This window comes from Pan paniscus, chromosome 8, assembly GCF_029289425.2.
Source record: "Pan paniscus chromosome 8, NHGRI_mPanPan1-v2.0_pri, whole genome shotgun sequence".
NCBI classification, from domain to species: domain Eukaryota; kingdom Metazoa; phylum Chordata; class Mammalia; order Primates; family Hominidae; genus Pan; species Pan paniscus.
The window spans coordinates 136,923,562-136,935,633 of record NC_073257.2 but is presented as its reverse complement, the minus strand read 5'-3'; the positions used below and the strand labels follow the sequence as shown (position 1 = coordinate 136,935,633).

General features: G+C 48.8%; 1 protein-coding gene across 19 annotated transcripts in view; it reads left to right on the top strand.

The window, feature by feature from the left end:
• CTBP2 (C-terminal binding protein 2) overlaps positions 1-12,072 on the top strand; it is a 172,762-nt gene that overhangs the window by 75,985 nt on the left and 84,705 nt on the right. For 3 of the 19 annotated variants that reach the window (XM_063607568.1, XM_055093449.2, XM_055093447.2), the window contains exon 3: positions 10,183-10,283. The exons of the other annotated variants lie outside the window; for them this stretch is intronic. The gene's annotated coding sequence lies outside the window, so the exon portion shown is untranslated. The remainder of the gene's footprint in view (positions 1-10,182; positions 10,284-12,072) is intronic. 19 annotated transcript variants of the gene reach the window in all.

Here is a 12,072-nt window from a genome sequence, read left to right as displayed (position 1 = left end):
GGAGTGCTGGAGGTGTGCCAGGTCGGGTCATCTTTGGGTTTTGCCCAGTGAGCTGTTGCTAAGGAGAGGGCTTTGTTTGCCTAGAGCTGGGGGAAATGTTCAAGGGCAGGCACACATTGGCAGAGATCTGCTGACGTGGCGACAGCAGAACTCATGGCTGTGTGTCAAGCCTGGGCAGTAACAGGTGGCGAAGGCCAAACCTTTGGGGGCAGACTTGGGGCAGCAGTGGAGACGTGTTTTGGGGATCTCAAGGCGTCTTGGTGGGAAAGAGTGCCGGTGGGTCAGGAAGGCGGGGGTGCTGGGACGCTGCTGCTGCTTGGGTGGGGTCAGGACCTGCTACACAGATACCAGACCCACCCTCTGCCAGGGGACACAGAACCGGCAAGGAGAAGGGCTGTGCTTCTGAGTGCTTCACTGGTCTGGAAACCCACGTTTTAACTGGGGCCGCCCCTGGACCCCTGAGACTGAGGTGGTGTGAACCTCAGAGCTGGGGAGGTGGCTTCCAGGGGACCACCTCCTCACGCCCTCCCTTCCCAGAGAGGATGGGGAAGGTTTGGGCGGGAGCCTCCGGACTGGTAGGGACTCCACCTAGAGGCCAACCCCTCCTGGGGTAGGCACAGAGGCCTCCAGAGCGCCTCCCTCTGAGTCACATTCCTTCTCATTTAGTCACCTTTCCTTCCACGGGGCTGCTGTTGGCTCGAAATAGAAGGATGATTGGACCGTTCTCCGTGCAGCTTCTTTCCTGAGATGTTCCCCAAGCCCCTCAAGGCGTCCTTCGTGATGCACTTCTCAACAGCAGCCGGCTGGGCTCACAGTGGCTCACACCTGTAATCCCACGACTTTGGGAGGCCAAGGCAGGAGGATTGCTTGAGCTCAGAAGTTCAAGACCAGCATGGGCAACATACATAACATCTCTACAAAAAATAAAATAACATAGTGGGCTCTCTTCTCTACAAAAAATCAAAAAACGTAGCTGGGGCCAGGCGCCGTGGCTCACACCTGTAATCCTAGCACTTTGGGAGGCCAAGGTGGGCAGATCATTTGAGGTTAGGAGTTCTAGACCAGCCTGGCCAACATAGTGAAACCCCATCTCTACTAAAGAATACAAAAATCAGCTGGCCGTGGTGGCGCATGCCTCTAATCCCAGCTACTCGGGAAGCTGAGGCAGGAAAAATGCTTAAACCAGGGGACGGAGTTTGCAGTGAGCTCAGATCGCACCACTGCACTCCAGCTGGATGACAGAGCAAGACTCCGTCTCAAAAAAACAAAACAAAACTTTAGCTGGGTGTGATGGTGCGTGCCTACAGTCACAGCTACTTGAGAAGCTGACGTGGCAGGACGGCTGGAGTCCAGGAGGTCAAGACTGCACTCCAGCCTGGGAGGCAGAGTGAGATCCTGCCTTAAAACAAACAAACAAACAACAGCGAGTGTATCCTGGGTGCTTGTTCGGACTAAGGTGCGAACAGAGGGCTTTGCGTTATGGTCTTTGATCCTGGCGGCATTTTCATTAGGCTAGATGGTCACGGTAATGTGGTATCTTTTCCTTTTTTGTAGACAGGCGACTGAGTCTCAGAGGGCGGTATCCTCGCCCAGGTCGGGGGTCTGCACATGGCTGTCAGTGTTGTGTCCTCGGACAGCCCTGTCCTGGGAACTCAGAGGCTCAGCAGTGGTGCCTGTGGAATGGGCCTCTGTTTTCACCGAGTAGTTGACCCCATCTAGCACGACAGGGAGACTCTTTTTTTATCCAGAAGCCAAATCAAGAGAGGCTTTTCTGAGTGACTTGGCTGTGCTTTTTTCCAGCTTTGGAAAGTATGTTGAGAATGCGTGCTGGCCCTGGTGGTCTTATGTTGTTGGTGTCAGATGTAAACTTGTGACGTGAAGGCAGAATTTAAGTCTAGCTTTATTTAGTCCAACACGTGTTCTGCAGCAGCCGCTGGCTGCAGAGCCAAGGGGATAACCATCCCCTCCCAGTACTTGCAGTCTGGTGGGGACCAACCCCCCAGAGAGATGGACCCTGTGCTGGCTCAGAGAGAGAGGGCACTTAAATCTTGCTTGGTGTGCTCTGGGAAACCCTCTCCTGGAGCATTGGCTTCTGAGCTGAATTTTCTGGAGTAGAAGGTAATGCCGAGGCCTGCTGGACATATGTCCTGTGAAAATTCTCAGAAAGGCTGGGTGCAGGGGCTCACGCCTATAATCCCAGCACTTCAGGAGGCCGAGGTGAGCGGATCATTTGAGGTCTGGCATTCGAGACCACCCTGGCCAACATGGTGAAACCCCGTCTCTACCAAAAATACAAAAAGTTAGCCAGGTGTGGTGGCGTGCACCTGCGGTCGCAGCTACTCAGGAGGCTAAGGCACGAAAATCACTTGATCCCACGAGGCGGAGGTTGCAGTGAGCTGAGATCACGCCACTTCACTCTAGCCTGGGCGACAGAGCAAGACTCTGTTTCAAAAAAAAAAAAAAAGAGGAAAGCTGGCAGAATGATCATGGATACAGTGTGCTAACGTGACTTGTGCAGCCACCATACTCTCCTCATGGGGGAGTAAAAATTAGCTGGAAATGATACCTGAGGCAAGAGGCCTATTAAATCTTATTAATAATTGATTTTAGTGGGAAGTACAAGTTCAGTACATAAAGCAGGAGCTTTTTGGGGAAGTTACTTTTTTGTCTTCTCCAGAGAGAGGCCAGAAGGGCAGCATCTCCAAGGTGAATCTGCCCATTGGCTGTGAGGAGCATGGACGAGGACTTAAGAGGCAGCCCATCTGCCACATCTCCAAGGCGAGGCTGTCCATTGGCTGTAAGGAGCATGGATGGGGATTTTGAAGACAGTGTGTCCCGGAGCCGGCCTGCAGAGACAGGCTGCCTGGGGGGAGGAGGGCAGCCCCCAGCTCCGGCGTGGCCAGCCCTGACCTTGGGCCATCAGGGAGGGCACACCAAGCTTTGTGACTTTCAGGTCTGTTCCCTTGCCCACGGGCTGGTTCTGGCTGGTTTCTGGACTGTACTGTGGCCGTGTGGAATTCTCTGGCACACAGCAGCAGGTACAGAGCCTGCCCCTGGGCAGCGCTGACCATGCTGGCCTGGGGTTTGGATACTTGAGCCTGGGTAGAGACAGGGTGGGTTCTCGGTGGCCACTTCCTCTGCAGCAGCCGACAGCAGAGACAGGAGGAGGCCTGGGACCTTGCCCTGCCTGACCCGCCTGTCTTTCCATCTGAAGCACCCCTGACATGCTGTGACTCTTACTTTATTTTTGATAGTTTACCTTTAAGAGTAATGAAATCACATTGCAAAAATTTGGGTTCTCTGGGAAAATATCAGTCAATCTTGATTCTAAAACTTGAACACAATCACTGTGGCCATTCATGTCTATTTTTTTTTCCCTTTAACTTTTTCTTTTGACATAATTACAGACTTTTACAGAAGAGTTGTAAGAATGGAACAAAGAATTTCTAGCCTCTCCAAATGACATTTTACCACGTTTGCTTGTGTTTCTCTCATACACAGAAACACACGCACAGAGTATATAATTTTCAGATCCCTCTGAGATATTTGCAAATATATAAGGCTAAAGTATTTAGGGATGGAGGAGTTAATTTTTCCTAAACACAGCGCACATTCTTTCACATAAGACAAGTATCAAGGTCAGGAAATTAACATTGATAATCATATCTAATATTCAGATCTTACTGATTTTGCCAGTAGTCCCAATAAGATCCTTTATAGCAAAAGAAACTTCGGATTCTGCGTTGCCTCTGGTTTCCTTGTCTCTTTAGTCATCTTTAATCTGGAACCGTTTCTTGTCCTCCTTTGTACCATGATATTGATGTTTTTGAAGAGAGCAGATGAGTCATTTTGTAGAATGGCCCTCAGTTCAGTTTGTCCTGTGTTTTTTCCTGATTGGAGTTGGGCACTTTGGGCGGGAATGCTCAGGACCCACTGTTGTTGTCAGCACAGCGGATTAGGAGGGCACATCATGTGAATTTATCTTATTATTGGTGGGGTTAACTTTGATCACTTGGCTAAGATCGTGTCCGTCTTTCTCCACTGTAAAGCTATTATCTCAATCTCTTTTTTTTTTTAAGTCCTGTACATGCTTTTGTGCATCGTAACATACCAGGTCTGGGTATGGGATGTGGGAGGCAGCGCTGAGTGTCCTTAATTTGTGGAGGTGACGCATGTGCAGTTGCCTCCACTGAACGTTAAGAGTGCACTCCTGTGACCCTGAGTTGAGTTCAGAGACTCCTATCAGGTCAGAAGAGCTCCTGCTGTTGACCTGCAGGGCACAGCTTAAGACCTAAGTCTGGCCCTTCCAGATGGGCCATGGCTAAGGTTCCCTCATTCAGTAAATAATTGATGACTTCAGCTGCTGTGTGCATGGATTTCTCGCGTGACTATTTTTCCCCCTTTTTAAATTTCTTATGTGCGTCTGGAGACCCTTTGGCAGTGGGGCCTGGAGCTCCTTTTAGAAAAGATCCACAGGAGATTGTGTTTCCAATGATGACAGCCAAGATGGCGCAGGTGGCAGCCCTCCCATGCTAGGGGTGTTGTCAGGTCAACAGCGCTCAATCCCCATTGTTCCAGAACGGCCAGAGGACAGTGACCAGGGGCAGAGGAGGGTGCACTCTCATGGCCCAGCCCCTCACTTAGCCCACCTGCCCTGGGCTGGGTGCACTGGTGGCTACCACTGCTTGGTAAGAGGTACGGGTGACAGATGTCTTGGTTGAGGGTGTGGGTGTGTGTTTTTTTTACCCCTAATCCAAGGAAACTGGGTGTATTTCTCTTTGTGAGTTTTGACTGCTGTTCCCCTAAGTCGAGTTATATGGAAGCATGATTTATCTTCTCCAAAAAATATGGGCCCCTCAGTGAAGTTAAACAGAGTATAAAATGCCTTCATGGTAGTTAAATTTATACTCTGTTAAAATGATTTGTGCACTTTGCAGTAAGCTGTGATATTAAGTGCATAAATATACAGCGGAGTTAACTTGGAGGAACGTTTTATTTGACAGGATCACTTAAATGCTCAGGTACAGTATCGAAACCATTTAGCATGGTTACCAGGAATGGAGGGTGAGCCGACTCTGTTTAAAATCTGCAGAAAACATTCAGAATCCAAAGGAAAGCTTGTAAGTAAGTACTTCTCCATGGAGTGCTTAATCGTGGAAGTGGTTTTCATCACAGGAGAGAGGATTGCAATTTCTAAATCAGTCTCCCTGCATCATGTGAGAAAATGCCTTGTAAATAAACTCTCCATTGGAATAGTCACTTGTCCTAAGCGTGGAACTGATTCTATTCAAATTAGCAACCATTATAGATATTTTGGTCTTCTATTGTCAATGACAATACATTTTCCTGTGGGAATAGGTTATTTAGTCCATATTGGGACATTACAGGAGAATTAATAATTAATGACATGCTAGTGCTCGGCCCACCCTTCTGTTTTTGTAGCCAAGGCTTGATTGGATTTTCTGTATGTATAATGGGCTGTTTCAAAATTGTCTTGCCTCATTGTTTCTTCATATCTTATTGAAACCAACCCACTGTTGATCTCAATCTGTGTAAGGAGAACGCGGAGTATGGCATTCTCAGGACTGAATGCCTAGATTTTAAGTTTGGAAGGAGATCCAACCGGGCAGATGAATTGACCGGTGATGAATATTCTGTAGCATTTTCCTCCCTGGAGAGGAATGCCGCCACCGCTGGGAACCGTGGACTGGCATGTGAGCCAGTGGCTGTGAAAGGCACTGTGCCCCGTGTCCTCCGTGTACTTTAGAGCAGGAGCCTCACACATGGTGGAGCCGGGTGATATCCCGGGCAGGCTCCCGAAAGCTCCTGGTGGCCCATCAGGGGCTGGTTTTTCCACCTTTTTTTTTTTTTTTTTTTTTTTTTCGAGACAAGGTCTCACTCTGTCACCCAGGCAGGAGTGCAGTGGCATGATCTTGACTCACTGCAACCTCTGCCTCCTGGGTTCAAGCAATTCTCGTACCTTAGCCTCCCGAGTAGCTGGCATTACAGGCACTCGTCACCATGCCCGGCTCGGTTTTTTTTTGTATTTTTAGTAGAGACAGGGTTTCACCATGTTGGCCAGGCTGGTCTTGAACTCCTGACCCCAAAATGATCTGCCCGCCTCAGCCTCCCAGAATGCTGGAATTACAGGCATGAGCCACCGTGCCAGGCCTGGTTATTCCAAATTTTTTGATTGGTCTAGAATTTGTAATGAATGGTAGGAAAACACAGCAGGAAAAAGAAAGAACATTATTATTGGTAAGGGTCAGATTAAGCCCTGGGCGAGAGTCATGAGTCCCTAGAGGTATCTGAAGAAGTCCTCCTGGCTTTGGCCATCTCTACAGGATCCGGTGCTTGCTCCGCCTCCAGAGCTGTCCCCAACCATCGCAGCTTGGCTTGTCTGTGACCTCGTGTCAACTCAAAACAGCACTTTCCCCCCAACACTTTGAAGTCAACCCTGGTAGAATTTGTCAGGAAATGGCCAATGTGTGTTGGGTTTAAAAAAAAAAAAAAAGACTGTGGAAGTAGAACAATCTTGGGGTTGCCACAGAACAGGCAGTTTGAGGTGACGAAGTGGCTTTGTAATCAATAATAATTGATAAGACCTTGTTTCTGGCAGGCTGTAGACGAAAATAATCTTGGACCTATCTTCGCCTAGGAAATATGTCCTAGAACCTCCCTCCTCTGTTGATCTCAACGCCCAAGCCCGTCCTCCCATGAGAAAGGTTTTTTTTGTTTGTTTGTTTGTTTTTGAGACGGAGTCTCGCTCTGTTGCCCAGGCTGGAGTGCAGTGGCGCGATCTCAGCTCACTACAAGCTCCGCCTGCCAGGTTCACGCCATTCTCCTGCCTCAGCCTCCAGAGTAACTGGGACTACAGGCGCCTGCCACCATGCCTGGCTAATTTTTTGTATTTTTAGTAGAGACGGGGTTTCACCATGTTAGCCAGGATGGTCTCCATCTCCTGACCTCGTGATCTGCCCGTCTTGGCCTCCCAAAGTGCTGGGATTACAGGCGTGAGCCACCGCGCCCGGCCTGAGAAAGGTTCTTATGGGAATTGTGATGATGGGGTCAGAGCAGCCCCCACCTCCCCCCATCAGCACCACCCAGGGCTGAATCTGAAGTCAGACTTGGCTGTTTAAGCCACAACCTAAGATAACTTTGAATACCAGGTGCTGAAATCACAGAACAGACTCCAAATGGTGGCCCCGTTTGGACTAAATGAGAGGTGAGCTAAGTTGAACACGGGAGGCAGAGGGCCGGGGGCCCCGTGGGCATCAGCTGGGGTGGGCATCACCACGGTACCCCCAGCTTTTTCATGGGTGGTTTCTTCAGCTGACTTGGGTTTTCAGGGTTCTTTTAGGCAGGCTCCCAGTTGTTTGTCTCAGAGAGCCCTTTTTGTTGGTAATCCCAAGCCCAGAACTTTCCAGAATGTGCTGTTGGATGTGGCTTTATTCTTTGATCTCTTCAAAAAATGAACCATACCGATTACTATTGGCTGCCAGGCCTGGTGAGGGGGTGAGTGAGGCCTTTCTGCGAGCCCGGGGAGTTTGGAGCCAGATGGGGGTTCTTCCTTCGCCATCTCCAGTCCTGTTGCTCTAAGAACACAGATAAGGGAGTCACTCCATCCCCAACAGGTGCCGCCTTATCCCTGCTGACGTCAGAAACCAACTCTGCAGAAACCAACTCTTCCCCAGCTCATGCTAGAAACGCTGAATGTGTCTTATACCCTGCATCTCATTACATGTGTCTTGAAAATGTGGCTTTTCTTTATGTATATAAACCTACATTCACAGCTCTGCACAATCAGTGGCTTGTTTTCCGCTTACAATAGCGACATTTTGGTGGTAGCGGTGCCTGACACGCATTTCATTTTTATTTAACTTATAAAACCTTGGGGTGAGTGCTTCTGGACACACGAAAGCTTTCATGGAGTGCAAGAGCAGTGAATTTTTTCTCTTTTCAAAATGGAGGCGTGGCGCATCTGGACACACACATCAGTTGGCCTGACCTGTGCGTTCACTACAGGAAGTAAAAGTTTGGATGACATCACTGCAGGGTTATTTCTTGTTATTGTAATTAATGGACCAGCAGGAAGTAGCGAGACAGATGATTCTTGGCAGAAATGACCATTTAAATGGGGAAGGATGAAGAGGGTCTGGGAAGGAAGAAACCTTTCTGGACATTTAAACTCTCCAGGGATGAAATAGGGAAATACGTAGACAGTGCGCAAGGAACGAGCCGTCTCTTGCCAGAGTGGATATAAAATTGTTAACCCCTGCTACAACTCAGTTTCTGTTTTTCTCTCTGCCTTCTCAGAACAACGGCGACCTGACTGGCACTGGGTTTTTTCTGGTCCTTTTGTGCCAAGTGTGTCTTCCACGTCAGGTCGGCAGCAGGAGAACTCAGAAAGTGAAGTCTGTGCTGCGTGGAGAGGCGCGCTGCCTCTCAAGTCCCAGGTGCTCTTTTGTGTGAGTGGAAGGAGCTGGAAGGAGTGTGGGGCTGGGATGAAAGAAGGGAGGTGGCCGAGTTCCTGGGGAAAGACCTGAGTGGTGACAGTGGTCCTGGACAGAACTGAACCCAGAGGAGATCTTCTGGACCCAGAGGAGATCTTGACCCTCCTTGAAGTTGAGCCTCCCATGGTGTGTAGGGGCCAGAGCTGACTGGGCGATGGCCGTGCTCCCAAAGTGGTTGAGCTGTGGCTGGAACCCAGCTGCTGCCTGGACCAGCCTTCCAGGGCCAGTGTCACACCCCAGCCCACCTGAGTGGAGTTGGCAGGGTTGGAGCCTTAAGCCACGTTTGCTCAGGGTCGTCTTCTGTGGCCCAGAGGTGGATGCTGCCTGTGGTGTTAAGGGATGATAGCGGGGTAATGGGGGTCTGGAGCTTGGGAAAAGAAAGGACAGAGGAGGCTCCTCATGGGAGGGAGGGAGGGAGTAGTTCGTTTCTGTGTACGGTTCCATCGTGTGATGATAGCACAGATTATACACCCATTCTGTGCGTGGTCATTTGGGATTTGTAGCTTTGAGCTGTTAGGGATGCTGCTGCCATGATCATGTCATTTGGTGCACATGTGCTGCACGCATGTCTGTTGAGCACATACCTAGAAGAAGATTGCTGGCCCATTGGGTTACACATGGTCAGCTTTGGTAGAAACCGCCTGGTGGTTTTCTAGAAGAGTTGTACCAATTTCCACTCCTGCCAGCTGCGCATGGGAGTTCTGTTCCACAGCTTTGGCAATTCTTAGCATTATCCTCTGCATTTGGCAATTCTGGTGCCTTTGTAGTAGAACCTCAGCACGTTTTAATCTGTATTTTCTTGGCGCATATTAGATACCTTTTCATTGGCTATTTGGGTATTCTCTTAAGTTCCTGTCAAGTCTTTTGCCTGTTCTAAAAATTGCTTTGTCTGGATTTTTTTCTTACCGTGTCTTAGTCCATTTTGTGCTGCTGTAACAGAATACCACAGAATGAGTAATTTATAATGAACAGAAATTGGCTTGCAGTTTTTGAGGTTGGGAAGTCCAAGATCACAAGGTTGGCATCTGGCGAGGATCTTCTTGCTGTGTCATTCCCTGACCAAGGGGCAAAGAGAGAGGAGAAAGAGAAAAGGGAATAAAATTCACCTTTTTATAAGGAACCCACTCGCACGATAACAGCATTGATTCGTTAATGGGGGTAGAGCCTCATGGCCTAATCACCTCATTAACGCCCCACCTCCCAGAATGATGGGGGATTAAGTTTCCAGCATACTCTTCTTGGGGGCCATATGCGAACTGTGGTATACTGGAACTGTAGAAATTCTTGATATATTCTAGATGGAAGACCATTGTTGCATATTTTTACTGAAATATGTTCTTACTTTGTATTGTCACTCTATAATCTTTTTGATGAGCAGAAGCTTTTTATGATGGCTAGTCTTAGATTTTATGGTTGGTGCATTTGTGTCTTAGATCACCGTTGTCTACCCAAGATCCTTAGGACATTCTCCTTTGTTTCCTTTTAAAAGTTTGGTTTACTTTATTGAGTCTGCCTGGTGTCAGTTAGGAGTCCAGGTTCCCACCTATTATTGTTTTCTCGGCTCCGCCTGTGGAAGTCGTAGTCAAGGTAGGACTCATGGTTCCACAGGTGGCTCCAGTGTCACTGTGCCATTGAGCTGCCATCTCAGCTCGTTGTACTTCTCTGCCAGGTTAAACCTGTAGCTGATGAGGAACAGCCCTGAGTGATGTGTGGGGTCCAAGTTGTTGAGAAGGGCCAAGGAAACGGAAGTACTACACAGAGTGCTTCAAGGTAAGAAAGAAGTTACTGGAGAACAACACTGAATACATGCTGTGCACTCTGAAACGTACACCCAGTCACACTTACTTCAATGTAAAAAGGACAGTGTTCGCCAGGCGCTGTGGCTCACGCCTGTAACCCAGCACTTTGGGAGGCCGAGGCGGGCGGATCACCTGAGGTCAGGAGTTTGAGACCAGCCATGGTGAAATCCCGTCTCTACCAAAAATACAAAAATTGCTGAGCGTGATGGCGGGCGCCTGTGATCCCAGCTACTCAGGAGGCTGAGGCAGGAGAATCGCTTGAACCCGGGAGGCAGAGGTTGCAGTGAGCAGAGAATGCACCACTGCACTCCAGCCTGGGTGAAAAGTGCAAAACTCTGTCTCAAAAAAAAAAAAGAAAGAAAGAACAAAAGACAGTGTTCACTGCAGAGGGTGCATCCCAGCTAGGTCTTCATGGTGCACCAGACAGGTCATTGCCTACAGCCAGTTGTCTGCAGGGGATCCTTGTTGCCCTGAGCTATTTTGTTACATTCTTCCTTATGTTCACTATATTCTCTGAGACCTTCATGTAGCTGCTGCTTTCAGGAGACTTTGCCTTGAGGGACTGATTATCATATTCAGAGAGGGGGAATGCTGCTGGTATCTAGAGGGTAGAGGCCAGGCTTATGAACATACCACAATGCACAGGAAGGCCCCCCACCACAAATAATTGTTAAGCCTAAAATACCAGCAGTGCTGAGGGGGAGAGATACAGCTGAACATGTACTGAGAACATCCCCAGCATTCTGTGGTCCTGGGCGGGTTTGAAGATCGGGGTTCACGGTTTCCACGCCTGGGCCGTGGGAGTAAGAACAGACCGTCCTGGGAAAGATGACATCAGACAGCCTCCAACCAGCACCAGACCCCGATTGGGAGGAGTTTTCCCTCTCATACGTCGCCATGTCCGGACCCTTTCCGGAGGGCAGCACGCAGAGATGCTGGCCATTTTATGTGTCCAGTCCTGGTGAACTTCACTATGTTCTAAGAGAAATTTACTTGTATCTTTCTTTTTGGTAAAACTTAGCTGCTATAGCCATAACAATTTGTATAAATGCCTATATGAATCAAGGCAGTTGACTTTCCACCTAAAAATTGTTTGCCACGTACAAATCGGTTTCCAATTTTATTAACATGTTTATCTTACTTTAAAAAATAAATCCCATTTGAAAGAGGTGCAGAAGCCAGCCATGCATGATGGCTCACGCCTGTAATCCCAGCACTTTGGGGGGCCAAGGCGGGCGGATCACTTGAGGTCAAGAGTTGGAGACCAGCCTGGCCAACATGCCAACATGGTGAAGCCCTGTCTCTACTAAAAATACAAAATATAGCTGGGTGTGGTGGTGCACGCTTGTAATTCCAGTTACTCAGGAGCCTGAGGCAGGAGAATCGCTTGAACCTGGTCAATTGAACTCGGGAGGCTGCGGTGAGCCAAGATGGCGCCACTGCACTCCAGCCTGGCGACAGAGTGAGACTCCATCTCAAAAAAAAGAGAGATGCAGAAGCCATTGAAGAAATCTCATCGTGTTTTTGAGCTTCTAAGTGGACATCATCAACATTGAGATTAAGAAAGAAAGATGATGTAAAATGTAAGAGAGTGGCCCTTGCCCTTGCAGACACTGATTTATTGGGCAGGGCCACATCTGAAGACTTGGGCGAGCTGGCGTGGAACTGCTGTGGCTGTTAGCTTTCTCTGACACTGTGTTCTTGGGCTCTGGAGGTGGGATCTCAGCTGTTTGCCATTCTGTCATCTCTATTTATTGCAT